This window comes from Pan troglodytes, chromosome 2, assembly GCF_028858775.2.
Source record: "Pan troglodytes isolate AG18354 chromosome 2, NHGRI_mPanTro3-v2.0_pri, whole genome shotgun sequence".
In the NCBI taxonomy this organism is placed as follows: domain Eukaryota; kingdom Metazoa; phylum Chordata; class Mammalia; order Primates; family Hominidae; genus Pan; species Pan troglodytes.
In genome coordinates this window covers 77,097,170-77,109,928 of record NC_086015.1, presented here as the reverse complement: position 1 = coordinate 77,109,928, position 12,759 = coordinate 77,097,170, and the positions used below count along the sequence as shown (strand labels likewise).

General features: G+C 47.9%; 1 non-coding gene across 1 annotated transcript; it reads right to left on the bottom strand.

The window, feature by feature from the left end:
- Window positions 1-1,913: 1,913 nt before the first annotated feature.
- On the bottom strand, window positions 1,914-2,104 carry LOC112208887 (U2 spliceosomal RNA). Its single transcript, XR_002943435.1, has one exon. It is a non-coding gene; the product is annotated as a U2 spliceosomal RNA (small nuclear RNA).
- Between the last annotated feature and the right edge of the window lie 10,655 nt (window positions 2,105-12,759).

Here is a 12,759-nt window from a genome sequence, read left to right as displayed (position 1 = left end):
GGGTTCAAGTGATTCTCCTGCCTCAGCCTCCTGAGTAGCTGGGATTACAGGCATGCACCACCACACTCAACTAATTTTTTTTTTTTTTGTATTTTTAGTAGAGACAGGGTTTCACCATGTTGGCCAGGATGGTCTTGAACTCCTGACCCAAGTGATCTGCCCTCCTCAGCCTCCCAAAGTGTTGGGATTACAGGCGTGAACCTGGCCCCAAGAAACATTTTTAGGGGAGTTAGGGAGTGAGATGGGGAAGGAAGGAACCCATCCAGATGGCGTTATCAGGCCAGCTACCACTGTAGGCACCTGGAGCTTAACCCTGCTGGGCAGCTCTGGGAAGCAGTGCAGAGCACACCCCAGAGCCATCACGCCAAGGGCAAAGGGCTGGGGGACTTATACAGTGGCTCCTGCCAGTCATCTGGGAGGCAGATCTGGGGGTGGGAGGGGGTGGTGCTAATTCTCCAGCACTTTGGGTCAGAGTAAGGTGTGTTTGTTTACCTGAGTCAGAAAATCCTCAGGTAAAAGCATGCCAGTGTTGGCCGTTGGAATCAGGCCTGTGTGCACTGCAGCGCAAGGCAGAGAGGATGTGGGCTGGGTCTGGGCAGTGTCCACTGTAGTCTGTTTACCTGGACAGTGTGTTCTGTCCAGCACTCAGCACTCCTCTCTCCCCACCTTCTTGAATCATTGAGGCCCATCTAAGCTTACTCCCTCCTTTACTCATATCCCTGATCAGCAGGTAGTGCTGTTAGGACAGCGTAAATCTCACTTCTTATCTGTATTTCTCACAGAGCCTAGCACAGTGCTTTGATGGGTAGAAGCTCTCTCAGTTGACCCCCGTCTAGCTTACTTCCCGATTAGCTGCTGATGTACAGTCCCTCAGCGAAACCCCTACCTGAGGCCCCTCGCTCACCCAGGGCACAGGCACCCCCTACACTTCCCTGCTGCTGACTCGGTGCTCCCCTTGAGTGTCCTGCGTTTGTGCCTAAACCTGCTTATGTCAGCTGTGATATAATTTACAATAAATCAACTAAATTAAGTGCATTGAATAATAAATGAATTAAATTGAACATTATGTCATCTAATTAGACACAAGTGCAAACATGGTTTTTTTTTGACACATGGACATGTATGTTTATTGTAGCACTATTTACAATAACAAAGACTTGGAACCAACTCGAATGTCCATCAGTGATAGGCTGGATAAAGAAAATGTGGCACATATACACCATGGAATTACTACGCAGTCATAAAAAAGAATGAGTTCATGTCGTTTGCAGGAACATGGATGAAACTGGAAGCCATCATTCTCGGCAAACCAACACAGGAACAGAAAACCAAACACCGCATGTTCTCACTCATAAGTGGGAGTTGAATAATGAGAACACATGCACACAGGAAGGGGAACATCACACACCGGGGCCTGATGGCGGGGTTGGGGGGCAAGGGGAGAGAGAGCATCAGAACAAATACCTAATGCATATGGGCTTAAAACCTAGATGACTGGTTGGTAGATGCAGCAAACCACCACGGCACATGCATACCTATGTAACAAACCTGCACGTTCTGCACATGTATCCAGAACTTGAAAAAAAAAAAGAGGAAGAAGTTCAAGTCCAGGCTGGGCCACACTGGTAGACCCCGCTCCTTTAACAGGTCACCACCACTCGACTGCCAAGCTGAGATCTAAGGACCTCCAAGAAACATTGAACACGCTCTCTCTGCATGCAGATACAGAAACGGGTAGTCTCGTTTTGGGTTCTAGTCTTCCCAAAGTGCTGTAGACACAGCGAAAATGGGAGTGCCGAAAAGTCCACCTTATGTCCGCAGACCAGGAACCTCAAGGTAGTTCAAGGAATAGGAAAACCAGCATATCACAGATACTAGGTGTGCAAGCTACTCTGCAGTGTTCTTCCCTTCTAAAGGGGTGCACAGTTCGTGGAGCTACTGCAATACCAGGTCGATGCGTGGAGTGGAGAGAGCAAGCTCCTATTCCATCTCCCTGCTCCAAAAACCCATTTAATATATTGTCCTCGGATAGAGAACATATCAGATATTAAACTGATAAGAACAGTTACTAGACTTGATCTTAGCCCAAAGGTCAAGAAGCGTTACCGTTGCTTTCGCCCCCGCCGTCACCGTCCCACTCTCATCCATATTAAAGTCGCGGTGAGAGCCCCACCCTCGCTCCTTGCCTCATTGCCTTTGTCTCGTCCACACCACTATTGACGCCATTACACACTCGGGCTGATTTCTTATTCTCCACGTTTTAAAAGGGAAATCTTACACCCGTGCTTGTTCCGGCGTTCCCGGGCTTTCATTTCGAGTTTGCATGCCCCGTGCTTTCCCACAGAGCGTGGCCTCCAGGGTTGACTCCACCCCCGGGGCCGCCTCCTCGTGGGGAGACTAGGCTCCACTGGGGTCGACTTCCTTGTTTTTATGGACCGAGAGAAAAGACAGAATTGAAAGAGACTGAGGGCTAAAGCGAGAGGGGTCTATGGAAGACACCTGTTGGCGGAGAGCGGTCCACGCAAACATGGTCATTTTTAAGAAAACTAAGATAAGTGCTTTGGAAAGAAAATTTGCTAACAAAATTTGCTGTTAAATGGCTTTGAAGTGCTTTTAGGTTCACTCTTCTTTGGCAGACACAGTTGACTGGGTAACTCCACACCTTTTTCCCACCCTTTTCTTCCTGATCTGCTTCTGCTACAGATGCTGGAAAGCTAAGTGCATGAATTCCCAAGCTGTCTTCGTGGCTGGATATGTCTATGACCCACTTCTGACTAAAGAGTAGCTAAAAATCTGATGGGGAAGGGGGCAGTCTGAGAAAAATTGCTTTCCTGATATAGTGGACAGATGCACTTCAGCTTTTTCCTGCCTTGAATATAGATGTAATACCCAGAGGTGCAGCAACCATTTTGTGATCATGAGGCTACAAGCCAACATTGAAGACTAATAGAATGGAAAGAGAGACAATGCTTGGGTCTTTTGCGGAATCACGGAGCAACATTGATGTTGGAATGTCTCCCTTTAGACTAAGATGCCCTCGGCTGGGTGCGGTGGCTCACGCCTGTAATGTTCCTAACTCCCGCAAAGATGTTTCTTGGGGCCGGGCGCGGTAGTGCATGCCTGTAATGTTCCTAACTCCCCCAGAGATGTTTCTTGGGACCGGGCGCGGTAGCTGACACCTGTAATCCCAACACTTTGGGAGGCTGAGGAGGGCAGATCACTTGGGATCAGGAGTTCAAGACCATCCTGGCCAACATGGCGAAACCCCATTTCTACTAAAAATACAAAAATTAATCTGGTGTCTTGGAGGGCGCCTGTAATCCCAGCTACTCGGGAGACTGAGGCAGGAGAATCGCTTGATACCGGAAGGTGGAGGCTGCAGTGAGCTAAGATCGTGCCTCTGCACTCCAGCCTGCATGACAGAGCACGACACTCTGTCTCAAAAAAAAAGGTTTTTTGGGATTACCTCCCAAATAAACTATGTAGAGGCAAATCTGCATCACAGGATCTATTTAAGAGAAATACTAATTTAAGACAAAGCATATTAACAATAGTCACTTCCATTGATTGAGGCTTTAAATATGGGCTGGTGTTGTGCCAGGCGGCTCACATGCATTATCTCACTCACATTTACAACAATTCCACAAGGGAGCAGCTATGTTATTACAGTCAGGCAAAAAGTTGAGGTTGGCTGAGTGCAGTGGCTCATGCCTGTAATCCCAGCACTTTGGGAGGATGAGGCAGATGGATCAGTTGAGCTGAGGAGTTTGAGACCAGCCTGGGCAACAAGGCAAAAAAAAAAAATCTCTACAAAAAAGTATAAAAACTAGCCAGAAGTGGTGGTATATGCATGTGGTCCCAGCTAATTGGGAGGCTGAAGTAGGAAGATCACTTGAATCTGGAAAGCAGAGGTTGTAGTGAGCCATGAGCACGTTACTGCACTTCAGCCTGGGTAACAGAACAAGACTCTGTCTTTAAAAAAAAAAAAAAAAAGTTGAGGTTCAGAGAGGTTAAGTAATTTGTTCAACTACACACAGCTAAAAAATGGCAGACATCAACAGATGAATGGATAGGATAAACAAATTGTTCATACACACACACATGCACACACACACAGGAATATTATTAAAGTCTTAAAGGAATGAAGTACTGATACATGCTACAAAATGGATGAACCTCAAGAACATCATGTTAAGTGAAAAACCCAAACACAAGAGGCCACATGTTGTACAGTTACATTTATATGAAGTATCCAGACAGATGAATCGATGGAGACAGAACTGAAATAGTTGCCAGGGGCTGGGGGAGGGAGGGAATGGGGAGAACTTGCTTGATGAATGAGTTCACTTTGGGGTGATGGAAATGTTTTGGAACTGAGTAGAGGTGGTGCTTACAAACCATTGTGAGTACACTAAACGCCACTGAATTGTTCACTTTAAAATGGTTAATTTTACGATATGTGAACTTCCTGCTCAATAATATTTTTATGGCAGAGCTGGGAGTTTAAGCTAGGTGACTCCAACCAAGAAACTCTGATGTCGGTGATCCTCAAAGTGCAATCCCAGAAAGCAGTGCAGCATCACCTGGGAAGCTGCTAGAAATTCTCATTCTTAGGCCTCACCTCAGATCTACAGAATCAGAAGCTCTGGAGGTGGGGCTCAGCCATCAGTGTTTTCACAGACCCTCCAGGCGACTCAGATGAGCTGAAGTGTGAGGAGGACTGCCCAAAAATCAACATGAGTCTTATTCTCTGTCACACTCAGCCAATCTCAACCCATACATTTCACGTGAAAATAAACTATTTGTGGGTTCCTTGATAATAGGACTTCAAGGGCTCGTGTGGGTGTGAGTTTGAGTGTGTTCAACTCATCACACACACACAAGTTTAGCAGCCAAGGTGGGATCAGGATGCCCTTTCTTTCAAGGTGTGTGGACGCCCCCCAAAGCACAGTACAGAGAGCTGGGCTGCACCACCTTGGCAGGGGAGAGGCCTTGGCAGGCCTGATGCATCCATCTTCACCTGACTGTGAGGAGGCTTGGGTGGGGCGGGGCGCCTGTTCACCAGACCAGCTGAGCCCAAACCGGCAAATGTTTCCCCACCATAAAACAGGAGGAGTTTCAGGGGCCGTGCCAAAAATAAATCTCCTAAATATCCCCAGGCTCCGCTGCCTTCCAAATCTGTCCCTTTTTCAGTACCCAGTGAATTTACTAACAAAAGCAGTTAGATAGAGAATTGAAATTATGTTCCTTTTTATACTGGGTTTAGAGCTTTAGTTCAATTCCAGGGACAAAACTCTTGAAAGTAGTGGTTCATTTCAAAAACAAATTCCAATGAAACAGCCAAAATACCCTACCTAGCACATGGGATTCCCTTTTCAGTGTTCCATGGAGCATTACTTCCTGAAGATGTTACTAGGAATGTCTGGAAAAGGGGCGTGGTGGACAACTGAACTTGAGAAACGGTGTTTCCTTGACCCACCTTTTGGAAAGTCAGAGTGCACATTCGCATATTAAAGGCTCTGAGAGATCCTGCAGCACAAAACCCTGCTTAAGTGTGTCCGACTCAGGCTGTTACAAACTCCAAACTTATTTAAGAGGCAGCAGAGCCCAGCAGTTAAATTCGAGCTCTGGAACCAGCATCTGGGTTCATATCCTGACTCAGCCACTGGCTGTGTGACCGCAGGGAAGTTAGTCACCCTCTCTGTACTTCAGTTTCTTCATTGATAGATGAAGATGAAAACTGACCAAGTTCAGGGGGACCTTATGAGGACCAGCTGAGTTAACGCAGATACAGCAAATACAAGGCCTTACACCACTTAGCACATATTCAGTCCATGTTAGATGTGTGTTACATTTTTAAGAATAACTTAATCGGGGTGGGGCGTGGTGGCTCATACCTGTAATCCCAGCACTTTGGGAGGCTGAGGCAGGTGGATCGTGAAGTCAGGAGTTCGAGACCAGCCTGGCCAACATAGTGAAACCCCATCTCTACTAAAACTACGAACATTAGCCGGGCATGGTGGTGCGTGCCTGTAGACCCAGCTACTCTGGAGGCTGAGGCAGGAGAACCGCTTGAACCCGGGAGGTGGAGGTTGCAGTGAGCCAAGATTGCACCATTGCACTCCAGCTTGGGCGACAAAGTGAGACTTTGCCTCAAAAAAAAAAAAAATTAATCGGTTTATTACAACATCTTGCCGACCCTAGTCCACTGAGCATATTTTTGGAAATGTAAGAGATACGACCTTACCTTTGTCTGAAACACAAAGAAAAGGACAATGGGCTGTTCCTGATAAAAAGGAAAAGGTTTAGAACCAACTGTCCCTTTTAAAGCCTAACTGGATACGGACTGAGCAGCAAGTGTGAATTCATCATTCTGGTGGGAGCCCTCTACCTATATGCCTGCTCTTCCTTTTTTCCCTAGAAGATTTCCCCTGGATGTAGATTCCCTTTGGATGGTCTCCAAATATGTAGATAGAAACAACAGATAGGGGCTGAGCGTGGTGGCTCACGCCTGTAATCCCAGCACTTTGGGAGGCCGAGGCGGGCAGATCACTGGAGTTTGAGACCAGCCTGGTCAACATGGCAAAACCCCATCTCTAGTAAAAATACGAAAATTAGCTGGGCATGGTGGTGTGCGCCTGTAATCTCAGCTATTGGGGAAGCTGAGGCAGGAGAATTGCTTGAACCCGGGAGGCAGAGGTTGCAGTGAGCCGAGATTGCACTACTGCACTCCAGCCTGGGTCACAGAGCAAGACTCTGTCTCCAAAAATAAAATAAAGTAAAATAAAATAGGCCAGCCATGGTGGCTCACACCTGTAATCCCAGCACTTTGGAAAGCCAAGGCAGGCGGATTACCTGAGGTCGGGAGTTCAACACCAGCCTGGCCAACATGGTGAAACCCCATCTCTACTAAAAATACCAAAAAAAATTAGCTGGGCATAGTGGCAAGGGCCTGTAATCCCAGCTACTCGGGAGGCTGAAGCAGAAACATCACTTGAACCCAGGAGATGAAGGTTGCAGTCAGCCAAGATTGCACCACTGCACTCCAGCCTCGGTGGCAGAGCAAGACTCCATCTCAAATAAATAATAAAATAAACAGGAGAAAAGATGTGTTCGTGATTTTTTTCCAATTCTGCCATCTCAGAAAAATGAGTAATTAGCCAGGCGTGATGGCAGGCACCTGTAGTCCCAGCTACTCGGGAGGCTGAGGCAGGAGAATCCCATGAACCCGGGAGGCGGAGCTTGCAGTGAGCCGAGATTGTGCCACTGCACTCCAGCCTGGGCAACAGAGCGAGACTCCGTCTCAAAAAAAAAAAAGAAAAAGAAAAGAAAAATGAGTAATGCTGTCTAGGATCTTAAGAAATGCATCAGTGTCTTCAAATGTATTCAAAACATACTTATTGAACTTTTATTATGTGCTAGGCACCATCCTACGACTGGCATTATGGTAGGGAGCAAAACAGATGATGTCCCTGCTTACATGGAACTGTCAAAATGATTGACTCTGGGCTCTGTATTAGCCAGACAGAGATAGGCGGATGGTTGTGCGAATATTCATTATTAAATGCTTATTATGCACTGGCCTTGTGTTAAGCATTTTATGTGTATTATCTTATTGAGTCTTCACAATAACCCTAGGCAGGCATGACTGTCTCCACCTAATAGATATGAATTGAGACTCAGAGAGTTAAAGCCTTCTGCCCAAAGTCACACAGCTGGTGGAGAGCAGTGCTGGACCAGGATTGATTGACTTTAGATAGTTTGACTCCAGAGCCACATTCCACCACACCACAGCTTTCAAGAAAAAAGAAGATATGGAAATGTCTTGCCTTCACTTCTTTCTTTTTTCTGCTTTAGTGTCCTGATTCCCAAAAAAAAAAAAAAGATATAATAGGGATAATTTAACATCCTCTGGATTATTTTGCATTCTTGCAATGATCATGCATTGCCAGAAAAAATATTTTTGGTTTTTTCCCTCAAAGGAGGGATAAATGCTAGTTATAAAAATGCAGGCCAGGCCAGGTGCAGTGGCTCACGCCTGTAATCCCAGCACTTTGGCGGGTGGATCACTTGAGGTCAGGAGTTCAGGACCAGCCTGGCCAACATGGTGAAACCCCATCTCTACTACAATTACAAAAATTAGCCGGGCATGGTGGCAGGCACCTGTAATCCCAGCTACTTGGGAGGCTGAAGTGGGAGGATTTGCTTGAGCTCGGGAGGTGGAGGCTGCAGTGAGCCAAGATCGCCCCACTGCACTCCAGCCTGGGCAACAGAGTGAGACTCCATCACACACACACACACAGACACACACACACACACACACACACACACACATAAAATGCAGGCCATCTAGAAAGGTATTCATGTCATTCACTCAGTAAAGCTCTGTGCTGCTGTTTGGTGGCACACACAGCAGAAACAGAGTAGGGAGACTGGCATCGTCCCTGCCTTCTTGGAACTGAGAACTGGGCAGGGGAGAAGGACTGGGCATTTCATCTCAATGGGGTCGGGGACCTCCAGGAGAGACATTTGGGGCTGGGAGAGTCTGGCCTTGGGGAGTCAGGGCAGGTTCTCTAAAGAAGTGAAGACTGAGCTGATAAAAGGAGAGGCAGCCAGGTGCAGTGGCTCACGCCTGTAATCCCAGCACTATGGGAGGCCGAGGCAGGCGGATCACAAAGTCAGGAGTTCGAGACCAGCCTGGCCGACATGGTGAAACCCCGTCTCTACTAAAAATATAAAAAATTAGCCGGGCGTGGTGGCAAATGCCCGTAGTCCCAGCTACTCAGGAGGCTGAAGCAGAAGAATCACTTGAACCTGGGAGGCAGAAGTTGTAGTGAGCCGAGATTGTGCCACTGTACTCTAGCCTGGGTGACAGAGTGAGACTCTGTCTCAAAAAAAAAAAAAAAAAGAAGGAGAGGCAGCAAAGGGAAAGTGGGCTGTCAGGGAAGAGGCTTCCCGGTGGAGGAAAGAGCCTGTGCAAAGGTCCTCAGACTACCAGGGCCGAGGCTGGAGGAAAGGAGAGATGGCCTGTCGGACCAGAGAGAGAGGGAGCAGCTCAGGTTGGCAAGGCAGGCATGGGTCAGACAACATGAGGCCTCATCAGCATATCTTGTGTGGTCGGCGAGGCTTCATCCTTAGAACAATGGGCCCCACTGAAGGGTTACAAACAAGAGAATGAATCTCTTAGAATCGCCCAAATGCCACCACCCAGAGTAATAACTGCACATGCCTTGCTGTGTGTCCTTTGCAACTTGGGTCCAGGCACTCACATTCACAAGCATAGAGCTATTGCCTTTTCGAATGCAGACCCACACGACACAGTCTTTTTTCCAGACTGCTTTTTCCTGTTAGCCATACGTGGTGGACATCACTTCAGGTCAATGCATGTGGCTCTGTGTCATTATTTTAATGGCTGCTTATTGTTCCATGACATTAAGGGATCAAACTTTGGCTCTCCAGCCTCCGTCTATGGACATCGGGGTTGTCTTGTTCTCCCTCCCTTTGTGGACACCACAACAGTGCCATCCTCACGCATGCACCACTGCAGTTTTTCTTCAACCTCAGCGTGGCTGAATTCCCTTTTCCTCAACAATGTGGTTATCCCAAGGCCTGGCCTGCCCTTGATCTGAAGGTTTAGCATCTGAGTGCCAGTGGGGCTAAACAAGACGTATGGCTTTATTTGGCAGGGGTGAAGATGGCAGTTTCTACCCTGCTCCAAAGCAGATGGAGGGACCCGGAGAGAGATTAGAATAAAGAGGGAATTGGCAGCTGGGTCTTCCTTTGGGAGTGAGGGAGGCCAGCGAGGATGAATTAAATGTTTAAAAAAAAAAGGTGAAACGAGCTGGAATCCAGCCATGGGCTCGCCTTGCATGTGACAGCGGCACATACGTCCGAGGAAGCTGGACTCTGTCACGTACACTTTTCAGGGGAGCCCATGGTAGAGTGGAGAGGGGCACAGAGTCAATGAGGCCCAGCCCATCTCACCCATCCTCATCCACCATGCCCCAGCCTCAGCAGCCCTCCAATCTCTTATCCTGCCTTGCCCGGCCTGCCCCACCTCGGGACCTTTGCATGGGCTGGGCCCTCCACCTGGACTGCTCTTTCCACATCTTTCCATGGATGGAGACTTCTCATCCTCAGGTCTCATTCATCTGTCCCATCTCCATGACGCCTTCACCAAACATCCTATTTAAAGCAGTCCTTCTGGCCGGGCATGGTGGCTCACGCCTGTAATCCCAACACTTTGAGAAGCGGAGGCAGGCAGATCATCTGAGGTCACAAGTTTGAGACCAGCCTAGCCAACATGGTGAAACCCCGTCTCTACCAAAAAATACAAAAATTCACCGGGTGTGGTGGTGGGTGCCTGTAATCCCAGTTACTTGGGAGGCTGAGACACAAGAATCACTTGAACCCAGGAGGTGGAGGTTGCAGTGAGCCAAGATGTCTCCTTTGCACTCCAGCCTGGGAGACAGAGCGAGACTCCATCTCAAAAAAAAAAAAAAAAGCCGTCCTTCTTCCCTGCAGCACCCACACACTGTCTGTCAAATCACCCTCTTTATTCTCCTTAGAGCACCCATCAAAAGCATCTTGGTTTTTACTTTACCTGCTCTGAGTCCACCATCCCTTCCTAGGATGAAGACTCTGTGAGGACTGGGATCTTGTCTTTCTTATTTCTTATTCCCCATTGCCTAGCACACTGCCTGGGACAAGGAGCCCACAATATATGTTTGATGAATGAAAGAATGAATGAATGGAGTCACATGGACCTGGGTTCACGTTCCAGCTCTGCCATTATATGACCTTGGGTAAATATTTAACGACTTTAAGCTAGCTCCTTAGTTTTAAAATGAGTATGATCAAAGCTCCCACCTCACTAGATGGTCATGAAGATTAAGCAAGATGATGCCTGTCATGCCCCAATCCCAGTGCCAGCTGCAGGAAGTGTTTTGTGCAGAACAACAGGGAACAGAGGTCTTTCCAGAGGAAATCTGGCCTTTTCATGAACCAGTGCCACATTCAGTTCTTCCCTAGGCTTCCAAATCCATAATTCTACCCAGAACAGGTACACCACAGGTCTCTTTATGGCTGCTGTAGACAGTTGAATATAATTATCAAACAGGTTCTGGGGACCAAAAATCCACCAGGTGTGGTGGTGGGTGCCTGTAATCCCAGCTACTTGGGAGGCTGAGACACAAGAATCACTTGAACCCAGGAGGCGGAGGTTGCAGTGAGCCCAGATGGTTCCTTTGCACTCCAGCCTGGGAGACAGGGCGAGACTCCATCTCAAAAAAAAAAAAAAAGCCATTCTTCTTCTTTACAACCCTGCTCAAAGATCAGTTTTTAACAATTAACAGGGCCTCCGAGGCAGGTTCTGACTTACTCATTAAGGCAGGAAACAAACCTCTCTCCACCGTCCACTTACAGATTTAAATACCAATGATTACAGCCAACTAGGGCCACACCCATGAGCTGACCAGCAGGATTAATTTTTACAGAATTTAACCATTGTTGGATGTATCTATCCTTGAATTCTCAAATTCCCAGCGAGAAAACTTTGGATTTCTTTTATTAGCTGCTGCACATGCAGAGAAGACAACTCCTACATGCATGGGGATGGTAGCAAACAGGCTTTCCTCTTTCAGAACAGCCAGGAGCCAGGTTGTTCTCAAAGCATCGTGCTCCCTCTGCTGGACATTGCCTAAACTGCAACTCCAGTATCCACATCAGCCCCCTCCTGAGTGCCTGCTACTTACCAGGGACAATGGGGACACACGACGACCTTTTACTCCACTGAATGAAAGATAATCCCCTGTCACATGTGACTTTTATTAAGTTATACATGGGAGGTGGGAGTGCAGACTCTTAAGATAATGAGAATTAAGGCTTTTGCCAAAATGAGGCCACACCTCGAAATCCTTTGCTGTGGATTTCAAAGCAAACTGGCACCTTGAGGGGAATGGGCGGTGGGGGAGTGTTTGGGCTTGTTTATGCTGAGCAAGAAAGGGCTTCCTGTTGCTAAGAAGGCCTGATCTGAAGCTCCCAGAGCCTCCATGGGCTGCCAACATTTCTTACACAACCCCCTTTGATGGCCTTGGCGCAAATTAATGAAACTGCACAGAGGTGATTTCCCTGGAAATCCACCGGGCTGAGAATTCAGGGAAGTTGAGGCTTGAGGCAGAAAGCTGGGGCTGGGGTGCCGCCAAGCCTGGGACAGAGGGCAGCAGGCGGACGCTTTCCCCGGGGTGCAGAGGTGGGTCCCCGGTCACTCGAATACAGGGGTGGGAGGGTGGGCCAATGAGGCCCAAAATGAGATCACTAGCAAGACCCCATCAAGCTCACTCCTTTCAACCATACGTTTAGTTGTAGACGTTGCCTGCTAGAAACAATGTCTTCCCATCATTCTTGATAAAAGTGGATTTTCTGCTGCTAAATTGAAAAGTCCCCGACTTTCCTTCTTGTCCTCTTCTGAACAGCTCTTTCCAACCCCCCTCCCTCCTGCCCTATGGAGATTACCCCTTGTTCACCATAAATGGCCAAAACCCAGACACAAGGCTGAAGCCCGTCCATGGGAGGACAGTTGAGAGGGTGACAGCATTCCACACCACGGAGTGGGCCCAGGATGGGAAAGAAGGTGTGTAAGCCTCGACCCCGGGCCTGGAGGGATGGCCAGGTATACTGAGTGAGAAAAAACCACACAGAAAAGTTGTACAGTTCCATGTCAGACACCCTGTAAGTGGCCAGCAAGGTTTCTAACTTATC